We start from the raw sequence: 18,259 nt of genomic DNA on the forward strand, positions 1-18,259 counted from the left end.
AGAATAGAAAAGATTATTATCACCTTCTCACCTTCTTCATAGCTGTTAATCTACTACTTCTGGGCCTCTTCTTTTAATGGTCTTTCATGTGTCTACTTCAATATACATCTTTGATTGTATGTTGTCACTTTCAGTGTGTGGAATGTGTCCGAAATGAAGACTCCTATACTCTGAGTTGCTGATGTGGCTTTTCCCACAATTACATAACTCTGGCTTCATTTTTTTGATTTTGTGTTCTGTTTTTGTTTTTGCTAAAATGGCAAAGGAGAATAGCATGCACCATTTCTATTTGAGATAAAGTTTATCTTATTAGCTAAATATTATTCTTTGTTGACATCCTCATCCAAAAATTTAACAATCTGGAGGCTTGGGAGAGTAATCTACTTCTAAACTCATTCGGATTACTAGAAGAATCCAGTTACTTGTAGCTGTGAATCTGAAGTCTCAGCTTCCTTGCTGACAGTCATCCAGATGTTCTCAGTTCCGAGAGGCTGCTTACATTCTTCCTCTTGTGGTGCTTTTCATCTTCCAAGCAGCAAGGGAAGACAAGTTTTCCTCAGACTTTGAATCATCTACTATTTGTTCTGCTGTAAGCCAGAGAAAACTCTCTTTTTTTAAGAGCTCATGTGATTATATTAAACCCACCCAGTTGCCATATACATAACATAGCATAAGCACTGAAGTGATAACTCATCATATAAACACTTTCAGGAATTAGGGTGGAATGTCTTTATTGGGGAGCAATTTAAATATCCTGCCTAACTCTCTTGATGAGGAAAGTTACTTTGGATAAGGTAGTATAATGATTAGAATCATATGCTCTTGAGGTAGCTAGCCTCAATCCAGTTTTAAACACCAGTTCTCCTGTATTTATATTGCTTGTTATTTTTGGACATTTTTATTTTCTATGAACAAGTTTCCTCATTTACAAATGTGGTGAACAATAACAGTAATTCATAAGGCCATTGTGAGAATGAATGAGATGATGTTTAGAAATCACCTGGAACTTACTAATCATTTCATAAAGGTTATCATAAAAATGATCATAAATAATCATAAATTATAACAGGGTATAAATTTATTAATAAATTATTACATATAACATGTTTATATTTAAATGCATTGATATTATTCATGTTAATAATATATTAATAAATTATGATTATGTGTAATAAAAACATACATTTATAGTTTTATCAAATAAATTGTAATAAAAAATACTATTATTGCTTTATCAGATCTATAAAATACTACTTCATCTGCAAAAAGTCCTTCCCCTATTTTCTCACTTGATTCTCACAACAACCTGGTAAGATAGTTATTAAAGTTGAATATTACTAACAAGTAGTTGAAGTAAGATTCAAACTTAGTTTTCTACATCTACATCTATTATATATTTTTCTTTGCATATTTATAAACAGACAGTAAGATACCTTTTTTTAGTTCACAGTTTGTAGGCTTCTGTAATTCCTTTTTTAACGATTAAACTGCATAAACAAATACAAACAATTATTGCTTTAGAAAGTCTGTTATTCTCACATTTTGTCCATGTTTTTCTAATCTACAACATGATTAAAAATGTTTGAAAACTTTGCATCTTTAGGTGTTTTCCTGAATTTCTTTTAAAATCACATTAGTGAAAATATTGTAATAGTATAAATTCATCCACTTAGCATTAAGTAGGACTACATCATTAGCATAAATTAGAATTGTAATTTTAAGTAAAATGATGGATACATGATTTCATATTTCTTTTCTTATCCTTACTAGTTGGTCTATAAAATATCAACATCAATAAATATTGATATCAATAGAAAATCTTGTAGTGTTTTATCTTCATGCTTTCCTGATTTTATGGAAGTCTGTGAATCAGTTGAGTTTAGCCTGTAATATTTGTAATGGTAATAATACTTACTTTTATCTTGCTGTGGGACCAAAATTACTAGAGATCAGAAGCCAGTCACCCAGTAGGAGATTAACTTACACAGAAGGACATAGCTAGTGGATTCTGGAGCTATAAAAGAGGCCCCTTGGCTGCCAAATGGGTCTACCATGCCTCCAAAATCAGGAAAGTCTTAATAGTTATTAAACTTTTACCATTTCAGGAACTTCCATTTTTCCAAATTTAGGACTATTTTTGAATAACTGTGGATAATGGTGGGTACCTTTTTATATTGTAACCTATTTTAATAATCAGTTAAAACCTATTTAATTGAAAGTCATAAACATTTTGCCTTTAAGAATTATTTTAGTCAATTATATTTTTATAATTCAGTTGGTATTTTAAATATACATAATGTCATGAAACATTTAACTTAGGAGGTTGTTTGATTATATAATATTCATAAAGCACTAAGGTAAATTACACATTTAACTTTATAGAGTCTTAAAATAAGGCTATGTGATAGTTATTATTAACTATTTACATATGAGGAAACTGAGATTTAGAAAGTCTAAATAAATTCTTAAAATCACATACCTGGTTGGTAGAAAACTGGGATGAAGTGATTTCCCTAAATGTCGAGCCACAGATCTCAGCCACTCTGTTATGCAATTTTACTTAAATGGTGTTTATAACTAGAATGACCTTAAGTATTTTTTTTTTCTGGAATACTTGTTTATATCTTTTACCCTGGCTTAAAAATAGTGTGACTTTATATTAAAATTTTTCAGTTTACTTAATATATTTAAAATATACATCATTGTCTATTGGGACTAACATAAGTATTTCTTGGTTAAACAGATTCCATTTCACTAACCTGTATTTTACTGAATTTTGTCATGTTAACTTATAGAAAAAGCATGGGCAAAGACACTCCCATATGAAGCTAACACTTCAGCAATTTCAAATGACACTAGGTGCCAAATGAGGTGAGATTTTAAAGAGCAAATGTTAAAGCAGTATGCATCCTTTCACCTAATACACATTCCCATGGCCTCAGACTCCCTTGGAAAAGAATTGGAAGGCTATGGGAGAACTTAAAATCGAGTGTCTCTGTTTGACTTAGGAAATGGTGAATCAAGATGAGAGTTTAAACACAAACACTTATATGGTATATGGATCATTCAGTAATTTATTTCCATTACTCCTGAGTTGGTCTAAAATGCCATGATAAGCAAATGTGAGAAAGATGGTGGACACAAACAAGATAATATACATAAGAAAGATACTTTAGCATCTCCCTAAATAATATGTAAATCATGCTATAGGCAAATAAATCCAGTTCAGCTGAAGAATAAACAGATAAGCTAGTGGGTCATTAGATATTCAGAAGGACAAGCAGGAAGTAGAGAGAACGCATTTGTCTGTTGCAGGGTCTTTGCCCCTACTATTTCCTGTGCCTGGAATTCACCAACTCCTCATCTCCTTCAGGTCTTTGTTCAGATGCCATCACTTCAGAGGCCTTCCATGGCAACATTATCAAATTGTCACTCAACACATACACATGCTCCTTCTGCCCAGTCTCTGTGATATTTTCTGCTTATCACATAATACCAAGTAACATGCACTGACCTTGCTTTTTTTTATTGATTTTCTATCTTCTTCTAGTAAATTACAAATTCCACAAGAATAGAATTTTTGTTTGCTTAATTTGTCACTGATGAATAATATCCTGGGCTTGTCAGATGCTATATCTGACACTCAATAAATGAATGATAAATAAATGAATTTGCTCTGTTTTTCCAATGGGTTTGAGCATCGTTCTGAGGGAGAGTATATTAAGCTACAATATAATGGAATAATGAAATTTGCCTCCTTTTCAGGTGTTAGGCTCTCAGGTCATGAAGATATTCCTTAAGTGATTTTATGATCATTTGATAGAGGTGTTCTTAAGAAAACTAAGAGACTAGATAGGACCTGAACCCACTTCTTTTTAAAATGAAGAATCTAGAAGTAAAAGAATGAGAAAAAGAAAAACTTAAGAGTACTGAAAAAAAACACAATTAGAAAAATTATTCCCCTTAAATTGTGAGGAATTTGTTAATTTGGTTTGGCTACTTCACACACATTAACTCTGAGAAAATTAAATTTCTAATATATGAAAGTAAAGATTGAAGCAGGAGGGAAGGTCAGAGAACCTTTTGAAGGTTTAAGAACAATGTAGGAAGAAGCACACATGGTAACTAATCTGCATTTTGGTGAGTCAGATACAGTTTTGAACACAGGCATCTATCTCTGTCTTGAAAGAAGAAGAAAAAATTCATATGAGACTTGATTTTCCTAGCACTTTTGAGTATATTAAATCATCTTTACTTATTTATATTGACTTTATAATCTTACTGACTCAGTGAAAGAATTCAAGAAAATGAAATAGACTTAACACAACAATGCAACTTGAATCAGTAAAGAAATGAATGTGTTGTTCTGTCAAATCCCATTGCCACAATAGCTCCGTCAATTTATTTGAAAAATGTACAGCCCTGGAGTTTCAGTACTACTTAACAGTCAAGGAGAATGAAGTATGTACAGTGAGATACAAATCTTCTATACCATTAGTTCGATATATTTCTACATAGCAACTTTTCAAAAATTGGAAGCATATTTTAGCACTGTGCTGTTTCAAAACAACAACTTCAAAATCTGTGAGATACATGCTAAAGCTGTCAGTGCTTAGAAAAACTGTTTTTAGTGTCTTTTCCATGGAACTCCTGCCTGTTTGACTTAATTCTTATCAATTATTTCATCAAGATTATGTTAACATGGTATCATCAAGTTAATAACAGTTTGTTGAATATGTGTATGACTTTCAGAACTTTAAACAGGCTGATTAAATCAGTCTTTAATTAAATATTTGCTGACTGATTATAAAAGAGCAGGCTTTACACCTTGCAAGATTACAAGGAAAAAATGAAAATAAAAACCAAAAACTAGAAAATACTACCTAGAACATCACTTTCTGATCACAAAATAGGTATTGTTTATATATTGTACATTTGAACTAAGAAGGGGCCTTTACACAAGCAGTGGTGAGTTGCTTAAAGTTGAAATAAATAAGAGTTTTAGGCAAATACTTACCTCATATTCTTTCTTTCTCTTTTTAAGTGTATTTTTTAAACTGAAGTATAGTTAATGTACAATATTATATTGGTTTCAAGTATACAGCACAGTGGCTCAATAGTTACATAATTAAATTTTCACCCTCTTTCTGTTGAGTAATCCTGTTAGAAAATAGTACTATGATTATATTTTAATAACATATACTTGTATAATAACAGTGTGTCAACTAGATGTTTATTTTTAGAAATTGTGCTAGTTATTCATATGCATTCATTCTAATCCTCACAATAATCCCATCAGACAGATTTTTTTAAATCCTGTCTTTCTGATGAACAAACTGAGACTCAAAGGGAGTTGAAAGTCACATAACTTTCAATTTGTTGAATGTCACATAACTAAGGTGAAACTAAATCTGTTTGCTTTTAATAGATTTTTTCATTGGCAGGAATAGCTATCAATGGTACTACCAAGTTGCATTGGAATAGATATGAAAGGAGCTCAAAAATAAAAAAAGGCAACGAGGAACTAAAACACCTCCAACCCCAACACACACACATGTATTTAATAGTTATAGTGGTAATTAAGAGTAAAACAAATATTTTCTTTGCATTTCAAGAGAATATATAGGTAGATGCATTTTCAAGAAAAATACTATTATGATGAGAATACAGTATAAATTCTCAAGTTTCAGGTAGTATTTAGCTATCATTTCTGTTATTAAATAAGGTGAGGCTGTTAAAATATTTTCTAGATAAATGCTGTTTTTTAAAATGTCAAATCAATAGATAAGTAAGCATGCTCATTGGTGATACAGTGAAATAGCCTAAAATTTTGCAATATGACTCTTTATATGAAATATAAAATATATTTTGGACATGACTGAGCCTTCCATCCACCTGTCCATTAGAAAAATGTAAGAAAATCAAGTTTTATTTTTACTGACTTAGGTGAGTAGTGGAAACTTTAATTGTGTAACATTAGGAGAAGTGATTCATCCAGTAATGAGTTTAGACTAGATTTAAAGAGAGGTTAATGCAAAAGTAGACTATGCTTCTCCAGAGAGCATAAGTTGTAAGGTATGTGACAATTTTTTTCCAATCCTTTCTAGTCTGGAGGGTTGGCAACAGGACTCCTCAGAGTTGAAGGCAAACATAATGTGGTAGAGGGCACACTGTCATGAGAGGACTGGGTCTTTGCTTCATTTAATGTGTAGGCAAGAAATAGAAAGCTGCAGAAACCCTTTCAGAGAAAGGTTTCTGATAAAGTACAGCAGGTTATCAGAGGTTCAAGCAAGGGATTTTGGTTACAAGAAAATAGTCAAAGTTGTAGTAGGAAATTGATGTGCAAATCAGGAACCAAGGTGGTATTTCTTTTCTAAGGACAGAGCTGTGGGTTATAAGCAAGAATAAAGCTCATTGATTGTATAGGTTCCCAGGGCCACTCACAGACATAGAATACTGGATTTGGAATTCTTATACAAATTCCAGGATCAGCTAGAGTTTCTAATAATCTGTCTGACAGTAATGATCTGCTAAGCAAATAAGATTATTGAAGTCTTCATTCATACCGTCAGAAGCATTACAGACCCTCTTGGTAGAAAGCACAAAGATCAAATGTTAACCGAAGACTCAAGAAATGCAGATATATGCCCTCACGGAATTGGGAAAGTGCTTACTTGAGAGAAAGGTCATCTTAGAAAGTTAATGCTATCTGTATATGATGGAAGTGGCTTCCATAGCTAGACTAGAGTGTTTTTGGTATCTCCTGTAATGCCCAACCAATCACCCAGAAGAGGATAAAATTGAAGCAAAAATTACCTATTCTGGATGAGTGAAGGCCACTATTATTAAATATATTTTCCTTATATCAGCTTATTCATTCAGCAAAGATTTATTAAGCATTCAGTATATATTAGACCTGTACAAATTAACAGAGAAAAAGTGAATAAAACCTAGGCAATATTTGGAGGAGCTAGAGAATTCTGCTATGAGAATAAGTAGAATTTCTCTTTCTCAGACAAGGAAGCTAACAACAAACTTTTAGTGATGTGTTTAGACATTATAGACTCATCCACAATTTTTAATTGCATTTTTTTCATAAAAATATGAATCAGCAAAAGTAATTCTACCATTTAACTTAATTGGTATATAAACTACAGCCAGTTTTGTTAAAGCATAAAAGGCTATGACATTAACATTCATAGCAACATTACTTGTCATACACAAAAGGTGTAAAGAATCCAAATATCAATCTAGTGAGAAAGGATAAATAAATTTGGTATATCCATACAATGGACTATTATTCACTAGTAAGAAGGAATGAAGTACTGACACATTCTAGTATGTGTATGAATTTTGATAACATTATGCTGAGTAAAAGAAATTTTTACATACCACATATAATGTGATACCATTTATTTGAAATACCAGTACAAGCAAATCTATAGAGGCAGAAAGTAGATTAGTAGTGGCATAGGGCCTGGGGATCTGGGGGCAAATGAGAGATGACTGCTAAAGTGTGTGGGATTTCTTTTTGGGATGATGAAAATTTTCTAAAATTGATTGTGATGGTATTTGTATAACTATAAATATACTAAAAACCATTGAATTTTACAATTTTAAAGACTGAGTTTCGTGGTATGTGAATTACATCAATTAAACTACACACACATGTGTACACATGTACACACACATACACACACTATAGGCTATAGACTACATGGCCTCAGGGTCTTTTTTCAGTCACAAATGTCCAACCTACTAGCGGTGTGACTATGATTAAGTTACTTAACTTTCCTGTGTACCTTCATTTGTACAATGGGAATAAAAGTAGTACATATTTCATAGGATTATTGTGAATATTTAAATGAATTGATTTGTATCTATATAAAGAATTATAAGAGTTCCTGGCACCCTGTCAGTGCTAAATATATGTTGACTCTTGGTCCTGCTATAACTGTTTCTACTCTACTATCAGTAATGTAATAATAAAATTTATTATCTGACTTCTTCATTTTATTTTAACCACTATGTTGTTAAATTGTAGCTACAATTCTACCTAGAGCCTGTCAATATTTTTTAAGTCAGTTACATAAGACAGTCTTGTCTTGGAACTTAGCCTCATATTTCTTTGTGAAAAGTCTTATTTGAAATAAAATAGAAAATTATATATTTTTTCCTACAAAGGAGATACAAATATTGTGTGCACACCCTGCTCAATTAAAGCCAACCTACTGAGCTGGATAAGGGCTCTCATTGTACACCAGCTCAGAATATAGTTCCAAGTAGGATGGCATAGTAATAATATCAGCTTTATGGCAAGTATATGGGATAATAACAGACCACTAAGAGATTGACTATAACCACTTAAATTTTTTCCCATAAAATCCTCCAGATATAGTACTTCCAAAGGGAAAAAGCAAAATCTTTAACTGTTATAGCTTCTACTCTCTTTTTTATCTTAACATCTCTGTAAGTCTTGATTTAGGCCAAATGCATCATTAATCTTTAACATATCCACCTAAGAACACAATTAAAGTCAAGTAGAATAATGAGTGGCATTACAAGGAATACAAAGTAACACACTCAAGAATGGATTCAACTATTCCATATGCTGCGTAATTACATATACCCACTAACTTGCACAGTGTCTGATCTAGAAAAATTTAACTCTTTGATAAATAAAACAGTATATTTTAATTAGGTGATTTAGAAACAAAGCCAAGAACCAGAATTAGCTTATAATATTAAATCATTTTAGGTATGAACTATACCATCAAACTTTATATTGATGATTTATTTCTTCAGGTCTCATTTTGATTTCAGAAAACATGATTTTATTGTCAGATGTGCTGTTTACTAGTTGGGTAACACTGAGTGAAATCTTAACCAAATTATCACATTTTTGGAGATTAAGTACATCAGTGAGTTTTCAATCTTTCTCTATATCAAAATGGGTGCTTTTCTTTGTTTTTTCTTTCAAACTATTTATATATACATATATATATATATATATATATATATATATATCCTCATGTATGTGAACAATTGTTTTTTAAACAGTTTTATGTATATAAAATAGAATAAAAGGCTTGAGAAACATTATTTTATATGTCACTCTAGATTCCACTAAGCCAAACTAGTTACATGAAAAATCAAGGGCTTGATTTGAATCAAAAGGAATTTGGCTTAAGTTTTACAGGTTCTCCTGTGCCCCAGCCATGTGATTCCAAGCTAATACATACACAAATGCCCTGGCAGTCTCCCTTAGGGCACTATTTTCCTCTCTCTACCATCTTCCTACATGCCCTCATTACCACACCCCACCGAGTTAAGAAGGGGAAATTTCACTCTCAGTTTGGCTTTCCCTAAGTATCAGGACATTGGTACAAAGATCAGCTGTTCAGTTCCTTCAGCTAGTCTGTGGCAACACAACAGATTTTGGCTTTCCTGCCCTTCCTTTGCTTCTGAGAGGACACAACACATTTTCTCTAGCACGGGCAATATCCAGAGGCTCCAAATACCTTTATCTTCAGAAATTCTAGACTAGTGAATGGTTTGAACTCTTTATCCCCTCAGATAGATAAAGAACCTCTCCCAACTTGTAGTCTATCTGTTGACCACGGATGTCTTAACTTCAGTGGGCCAGAAACCTTAGTTTCAGGAGGGTGAACATTTGCTTTAATTTCAATATGTCCTTTTGCCTGGGAGTATATTTTAAGTTCCTTTTGGAAAATAGGTTCTTCTCTTACAACTACACAAGCAGAGAAGTAACACTCCTGCCTAACCACTGCAATCAGCATGTTGCCAGTCTTGTTCATACAGCTTCAGACTCCATGATCTAAATATTACTTTGCCTATTTAATTCATAAAGAAACTGCAACTTGGAAAGTTTAAATAATCTGCCCCAGGTCCTATAACGTGTGATGTGGGCAGAGATGAAGCCTATTTCACACTAGTTACCTACCTTTATCAAATCTTACCTTGTGGCTTGACACAAAAAGAATGATTTTATGTTCTGTTTTGGTTTGTTCTCTTTTTATTTTCCATCCCCTCAGCAAGCACTTGAGGCATTATTTTGTATGGAATTATGGCAGCCTTTATATCTACTTCTTAACTTGTGTATGAGAATCTTTTGGGACTCAGAATGATTTAGATCACAATTGATTTGGACTCAAAATACATTTTATTGGGTAAGTGCTTTTCCTCCATGTTTAAAATTAACTAGATACATGCAAATAACAATGATAACTTGTTTAAGTAAAAATGGAATTTGCAGTAGACAAGATGATTTAATTCTAATCAAAAGCAAAATAACTTATTTTACATAATCCATGCATCCTTTATTTTTGAAAAATAAAGTTAAAATTATATTGAAAATTGATCAAGACCCTAATCATTGACTGAAGGTCCAATTATTCTAGAATGGGCCTACTGTTGTAACGTTTCCTTGACCAGAGACTCCTACAGAATATCTTCTTATTATAAAAATAATTCTTCTGTTTTGTTTGATCTGATAGGCCTTTTATTTCATGAATATGATTTCTCATTCTAAAAGAGTCCTCTCCGTTTACATTGTCCCCCTAGTATGAGTTTCACATGTGGTATTTTAAATACTGTGACTGTGACTGACTTTAATTGAACAATTACCATTTTTGAAGCACTGTAATAGGATTATGGCATAATACTGCTTTTGAATCCTTTCCGCAACTCTGAGAGACAAATATAATTAAATACACTTTTTACACAAAGAAATGCAGCCAATATGAGCAAAATCTATATTTAACCAGATCTTTTTGATTTTGGAATTTGGAATCTTTATACGATTATGCTGCAGTATCTCCTCCATTTCATCATAACTTCAGCTTCCATAGTGATTTTTACATAGCCTGATATTACCATGTTTTTCTTTTAGTAGAAAACCTCAGAGACAGTTTCCATACTCCTATAAAATAATTGGTGGCAAACAACTTTTTTGTTTGCTTATATAAGGACATTTCATATGCAAAAGAAAAAAATATGTCAAAACTGTCATGGCTTATGAATTTGTGTGTCTTTGTCATTTTTTTAAATTAATGTATTTTCTCTTCCTCTGAAGGTTAATTGAATATGTGTTTACATTAACATTTTTTGTTACGGGAGTGTTCTGATTAAAATGAAATGGTGAAGGGTAAGAAATTTATCGCTCAAAACTGGAGTCTAATTACTCCAAATGATTGAGAATAAACTTTACTAGTAGTAATTATTTTAAAAAGTGCTAACTAATTTATAAGAAAAGGGAACATTTTAGAAAAATTACTGCCTTTTAGAACTGAGGTTTTAATTGTAACTTGCATATGTCTTGCGGTGTGGGAAATCGAGTTGCTTTAAACATTGTCTTGTTAGTTCAAACTACCTATGTATATTAACATGCAAAAAAAACTTGTATATCATTCTTTCATTACTAAACAATCAACTATTTTGTAGTAAGTTTCCATAGCATTAAAACACAGTAATAATTACTTCTAGAAGTAGATAATAAACTTACCCCATCAAAAATATTAATGTTACTTCTCTATCTTATCACCCTTAAGGTTATTTTCTTCTATATTCCTTGTGGCCTGGATGTGTCCCCTGGCTGCAGCTGCCGCATATGATTGCTACTGACTGCCTGTGGAATGGGTGAGCTATGGACTTAATCTGCACAGGACTTTGAACCTAGCTGAATCCTCCAGCTTGAGGATTATCATTTTATTACTGTTGCTATTGTATATCAGTAGTCTGATCACAAAATACTCCAGTTCTCTTCCCAGGGACCATTGAGGAAAAGGGGAATAAGTAGATTGCAAGGTGAGATTTCTGGAGGGGTGGCCTTTGGGTAAAATTGTAATATTCCAGAATCTCTCACTTGGCTTTAGTGCATCTATATATCAACGGGCATTCCTAAGGGGTGGACAGCAATAGTTCATCTCCATATCAGTGGGTAATTACCTGGGCAACCAAGGGCTTATCTAAATCTGAGAGGTTGAGGGGAGGACTTGCTTGCTTCTGCACGGGCAGGAGAGAGAAAAGGCCCTGGACCACAGTTTGAAAGCAATAAGTAGCTTTTAAACTATATTTCTCCTTTTGACTGATTTCAGTTTCAGCTAGGTATTTACAAGGATGAACGAGGGTTTATCTGGACTGGAGAGGTTGGGTGGGGTCCCCTTCTTCTGCAGCTGGGTGGCAAGAGACATTGGCAAGCAGAAGTGGACAACTGCTTGTAAGCAGTAAGCAGATTTCTCCCACTTTATTTCTCCCCTTGACTAATTTTGGTGTCAAAGGTATTTTGCCCAGGGATTTTCCACCTGGAGTTCAAGTATCCTTAAGGATGAGTATATGTTCACAGGTGTACCTTTAGATATGTTTATTTATAACTGATTTGAGTTATCTAGCTCAGTGAAAGATGCTGACAAAACAATATAGAAAGTAGCCCATAAGCAAAAGAGGAACTTTTTTAAAAGTACGCATCTGAAATAACATTATATAACTATGTTTATGCATTTATATAAAATGTTTTATGTAAAAATTAAATGATTTTGTAAAATAGAAAATAACATAATGCAATGATTCCCATTTAAGTTTTAAGTTATGACAATTTTTGCATAGGAAAGATGGAAATATATTTTTTCCATGACAGCTAAGAACTGCAAAACAAAAAAATTAGTTCTGTTATTAATAATACATTTCCCAGAAATTGTGGACATTGTGACTTCACTGATATATGGATTTTATTTCTTTTCCACATAGCTGTGAAAAAAATTCAGTTTTCATTTTATGGTAATGTAGAATTGTAAGCATAATACAATTTCAACGAAAGATCATTCATTATTCATGACTTTTAATATTTAATAGATTTTATGCCATATGGCTTAACAAAGTAACCATGCAAACTGGGAAAGCATAAAGCAAAAAAGTGTTTATTTCTAACAAATAGGAAAAAAGCATGATATCACCTATTTCTGGTCAAGAAAAATTAGATTTGTTAAAGGCTTATCAAAAGGAACATAGGAGAAAACTTGACAGAAGTCTAATTCAAACTACTGCTTTTGGAAGGAGTCACATCTTCACCAACTTATTCTGAAAACAGTTATCTCCCTTTTTTATTGGAGACAGTACATTTTCCTAGCAGATTACAAAAAGTGGTAGTTCCTTCTCATAATTAACCAAAATGTTTACTTTCTGTAGCTTATTTTTCTTGGGAGAGTAATTATCTTTCATATAAGTGTGTCTGACTTCTACTACTGGATGTAAAGTGATAGCTTGGTTCAGAGGAAGTCTCCCTCTGAGAAAATATTATAAAATATTGATAACATACAAAATACGAATTTTTTAAAGGATCAGAGAGCAGAAATCAGGGCACCTATGATGTTTGTGTGGTGAGTGAGGATGGGGCATGATGCTGTAAAAAGTAAAATGACTTACTAATTTATATATGCCTAGTAATCTCTGCCAATTTACTGCTTCAAGAATTTGCCAATCTGAAAACTGCAAGACGTAGTTGAGTGGATAATAGTGGCTCAGCCTTTGACATTCTCTCTAACATAGAGAGACAAATGTTGGTATTCAGAGCTATTAGAGCTAGCAAGAAATTAAGGGACCAGGATTTCAAAGAAAAGAACCTACAGAGATGTGAACCCACATTTGCACCACTTTTACCCTTTAAGCAAATGCTTAAAGCAAGTATCTGAGAAACTAAGAAAGCAACAGATAAAAGGTTAAAGATCTAAAAAGAGGTTTTGGTAGAGTTAAAGTGTTGATAAGACGAACGAAACATGGGTTTTAAATTTTGTCAAGGAAAGGAGCCTGGTAAACATTTCACATTTCAGATGAGATTAAATTCCTTTTTTCCAATAGGTTAAAAAACACAACACTTTTATGTAGGAAAGTAAGTTAACAAGTTTCAGTAATCTTATGTCATGAAGTTACATGATTCATGCTCTATATTACTAATCAGACTCTCAATTCTAGGACCATTTAACAAAGAAAATTCAAAATATTTGAAAGCTGACAGCTGAGCTACTAACAAAATATCTGTTTTTTTCTGTTCTATGTTAAAGATTCTCTTTTTAATTAAAATAATACAATGTTTATAATCTCACTGAATTCAGTTTGGGAATGCTGTTCAGACTTGACTGCTGTAAGTATATATGCTAACTTTACATAAAAATGTGGTTTTCATTATGAATCACTACCAACCTGTTGTATCTCATACTATTGTAACTGAAATTGTAACACCACATCTATTTATTTTCATAAGAATCCTGAATCAATGTAAATTTAGAGATAAAATTTAAAAACCTAACTGTATTTCCAAGTATGTCATAATGCACATGTATCCAGAAGAAAATTAGCTTTTGTAATGCATGAATTTGAAGGACTTTCATTAACTGACTTTCTAAAAGGATGTATCAGAATTTTGTGAAAAAAGGGTGTTTAACTTTGAAAACAATATGGGAATTTGCACCATTTAATTGATTGGTTTCTAGAAACACATACTCGGTTTTTTATTGATTTTTTAAATTATAGTTAATGTATGACATTATATTGTTTTCAAGTATATAAACAACATTTTGATTCAGCAGGTATATGCATTATTAAATGCTCACCCCAACTAGTGTAGTTACTCTCTGTCAAAACAGAAAGATGTTGTAAAACTATTGGCTGTATTCTCTATGCTGTACTTTCATCCCCATGACTAATTTACATTTATGATTGAGATTTTGTGCCTCTTAATCCACTTCATCTATTTCACTCACCTATCCCAATGTCTCCCCTCATGGAAACCACCTTAATGTCTATGAGTTTATTTTCTTGTTTCATTTTATATTGTTTTTTGAGTCCACGTGTAAGTGAAATCATATAGTGTTTGTCTTTCTCCATCTGGCATATTTCACTTATAATCGCCCCTTGAAGTCCATCAATGTTGCCACAAATGACAGGAATTCTTCTTTTATGGCTGAATAATATTCCATTGTATATGTGTACCACATCTTCTTTATCCATTCATCTGTTGATGGGTATTTTGGTTGCTTCCATATCTTAGCTACTGTAAATAATGTGGCAATAAACATAGGGGTGCATATATCGTTTTGAATCAGAGATTTTGTTTCTTTGGGTAAATTCCTAGAAGTGGAATTACTGGGTCATATAGTATTTCTACTTTTAGTTTTTTGAGGACACTCTATGATGTCTTCCATAGTAGCTGACCAATTTGCATTCTCATTAACAGTATAGGAGGGTTTTCCTTTCTCCACATCCTTGCCAACACCTGTTATTTCTTGTGTTTTGAACAGTGGCCATTCTGACTGGTGTGAGGTGATATTTCATTGTGGAAATGATTTGCGTTTCCCTGATGATTAGCAATGTGCACTGTCCTTTCATGTGCCTGTTGGCCATCTGTATGTTTTCATTGGAAAAGTCTCTATTCAGGTCCTCTGCCCATTTTTTAATCAGTTTTTCTTTCTTTTTCTTTTTTTTTGATGTTGACTTATATGACTTCTTTTTGTATTTTGAATGTTAACCCCTTATTTTTTATTTTTGCTTTTGTTTCCCTTGCCCAGGGAGATGTGCTCAGAATAAAACTACTTATGCTATGTTTGAGAGATTTTTTTCCTGTTTTCTTCTAAGAGTTTTTGTTTTTATGTCTTATATTAATTTTTTAATCCATTTCGAGTTAACCTTTGTGTATGGTGTTGGTGATTATTCCAGTTTCATTCTCTTGCACGTAGCTGTCCAGTTTTCCCAATACCAGTTTTAAAGAGACTGTTTTCAATTTCCCAGTATTGAAGAGACTCTCTTTTTTTCCATTGATATTCACGGCTCCTTTTTATCCTATATTAATTGACCATATATGCATGAATTTATTTCTGGAATCTCTATTCTGTCCCATTGGTCAATGTTTTTATTCTTCTGCCAGGACTGCACTATTTTGATTACTGTAGCTTTGTAGTATAGCTTGAAGTCAGCTTGATAGCCCCATCTTTGTTCTTCTTTCTCAAGATTGCTTTGGGCATGTTTTATGTATAAGATTAAATTCCCTTAATCAAAGGTAAATATAGTTCAAGAGAGAGAAGGAGAACAACTGCCCCAGAAAATAATGTTTTAATGAATTTGTTAAGACTCATCAAAGCATTTTGAATGCAATGGTCTGAAAAGGCTCACTCAATCAAATATATATACATAAAAATTTCTGGAAGAAGTCCCTAACATGAAAATCATAATTACAGTGAAAATACTTTGTTGAGAATGACTCTAATTTAGAATGAAAACAATATTCATTGTATTATTTTTAACATGAGCATAAATACACAAAATTTACAGTAACTAATGTTCAGGGTAGTCCAATATTAACTGCCTCTCCAGAGGACAGGAAGACATGCTCTGGCAAATAATGGAAATAATCAGCTAAGCACTCCTTTTCCAGAGCATCCCTTCCTTGCATTTCTGTTTCTCCAGTTTCTATGGTGGATGTGTTTTTCTTCATCTATACTAATCTGTGTTGGGTGGGGAATATATATGCTCATATATATTCATATATATGTGTACATCATATACATATATCCATATATATTATATATATACATGTATTTGTATATATTTATACCTCAGTTCCTTGTCATTACTCAACATTGCAAAATAATAATAATTTAATTTGGTATGTTAACCTTACGCAATAATAATAATTAACATTTATTGACTTCCATGTGCCAAATACCCCAAAGCAGTTTCCATGAATGCAATATTTTAGTGCTGAGAACAGTACTGTGAGAAAAGTATTATTATTCTAATTTCAATTCTACATAAAAGGAAACACAGTCAGTAAAGGAAATTGATCAGACTAACTCCAATTGGAAGTTGGGAAATGACTCTCCTGTACATGCTCTCTGACCTCTGCCCATTACATCTGCCATTAACCAGCATTCACTGACTTATAATACAGATTTATTTGAATTCATTTTATTTGGATTTATTTTATAGTTTTTACAGAGCCTGGCTGCCCTCTGATGTGTTTCACAAATTCTGAGCTCCTTTTTTGACTTGTTGACCCTCATTTTTTGCTGCTTCTTGTCCCAGGAACTGCTTGTCTCTAACCTTGGCCACCTTTGACCATGCCTGTGCACTCTGCTACCATGGGTTTCCTTTGCTGGCATGGTTTTCCATATGAGAGCTTTACAAAAGAAAAATAAGGACATATCTCTGTGGAGCCTGAAGAAAAGAATCACAACCGATGGCACAGTGGAATGAAACTTCCTTTTGCACATAGTGAAAATGCTCTTATGATTCTAGTTGTTTATCGGTATTTTACTCTAAGGGGATACAAGAATACAGATGATTACTGATAACATTTAATGAAAAACTCAGGAACAAAAATATTACCATTCTCTCCAAACACAAAAGAAGGGTGAGGTCTGGTGGTAAGAGATTAATAGTTCATTCATTTTTTTTGCTTTTTTGTAGCAATTTTGTAAACTCTACTTTTAAACTATATTGCTTTTTGTTAATTGATTTTAATATTTTTCAGAGAAAAATATTTCTGTATCATCTAAGATGAAATTATGCTAACTTTCATTCTTTGTATAAAGGAAATATAGTAACAGCTTTCATCATTCATTTTAATATGGGTTATTTTTATAAAATGAATCTGGAAAACATACGTAAGCATCACAATTCACTGAAATTATTTATTAACATCAATAGATATGTGAAAAGATGCTCAGCATCATGAATCATCAAATAAATGGAAGTAAAAGCTGCAGAGATGTATCACCTCATACCTGTTAGGATGTCTAATATCAAAAAGCCAAAAGTCAACAAGTATTGGTAAGGATGTAGAGATAATGGAACCCTGGTACACTGTTGGGAATGCAAACTGGCTCAGCTATTATGAAAAATATTATGGAGGTTCCTCAAAATTTTTTTAAATAGAATCACTTTTTGACCCAGCAATCCCCCTTCTGGATGATGTATTCATATGAAATAAAATTACTGTCATGGAAAGATATCTGCACTCTCATATTCATTTCAGTATTATTCACAATAGCCAAGATATGGAAACTAAGTTTCCCTCAACAGATGAATGGATAAAGAAAATAATGAGATATTATTCAGCCTTAAAGAAAATGGAAATCCTGCCATTTGCAACAACATGTATAGAAACTGGAGGACATTATGGTAAGTGAAATAAGCCAGATACAGAAAAACAGACAAATACTGCATGACCTCACTTATTTGTGAAATCTAA

At 32.5% G+C, this 18,259-nt stretch overlaps 1 long non-coding RNA gene across 1 annotated transcript in view; it reads right to left on the bottom strand.

The window, feature by feature from the left end:
- The window catches only part of LOC108409389 (uncharacterized), an 88,862-nt gene that overhangs the window by 15,505 nt on the left and 55,098 nt on the right, over positions 1–18,259 (bottom strand). Inside the window, exons 2-3 of the long non-coding RNA XR_005059810.2 lie at positions 1,434–1,487; positions 423–587 (exon numbers count right to left, since the gene is read on the bottom strand). This is a non-coding gene — a long non-coding RNA (uncharacterized lncRNA). The remainder of the gene's footprint in view (positions 1–422; positions 588–1,433; positions 1,488–18,259) is intronic.

This window comes from Manis javanica, chromosome 3, assembly GCF_040802235.1.
Source record: "Manis javanica isolate MJ-LG chromosome 3, MJ_LKY, whole genome shotgun sequence".
In the NCBI taxonomy this organism is placed as follows: Eukaryota; Metazoa; Chordata; class Mammalia; order Pholidota; family Manidae; genus Manis; species Manis javanica.